This window comes from Arachis ipaensis, chromosome B01, assembly GCF_000816755.2.
Source record: "Arachis ipaensis cultivar K30076 chromosome B01, Araip1.1, whole genome shotgun sequence".
NCBI classification, from domain to species: Eukaryota; Viridiplantae; Streptophyta; class Magnoliopsida; order Fabales; family Fabaceae; genus Arachis; species Arachis ipaensis.
Genome location: NC_029785.2, coordinates 134,767,014 through 134,767,291, shown reverse-complemented (window position 1 = coordinate 134,767,291; position 278 = coordinate 134,767,014).

Below are 278 nucleotides of genomic sequence, written 5' to 3'. Positions count from 1 at the left end.
CTAGACTCGAGAAATTTTAAAGAAAGAAAAAAAGTTATGTTCGTGTAAATTTTATTCATTGTTTCGAAATCCAATATTTTTTCCTATCTCTGGCCTCATCATACACTTGATTGGGATTTTTGTTTTCTTGAATTTTATCTAAAATTGGAATTTTTGGACACAATCATTCTTTCCCTCTCTTTTGTTTTCTTGAGTTTTATCTGAAATTGGAATTTTTATTTTAGTTTTCATATTTTTTGTTTAATAAATTTTTATTTTTTTAGATTGTTTGTTACAAG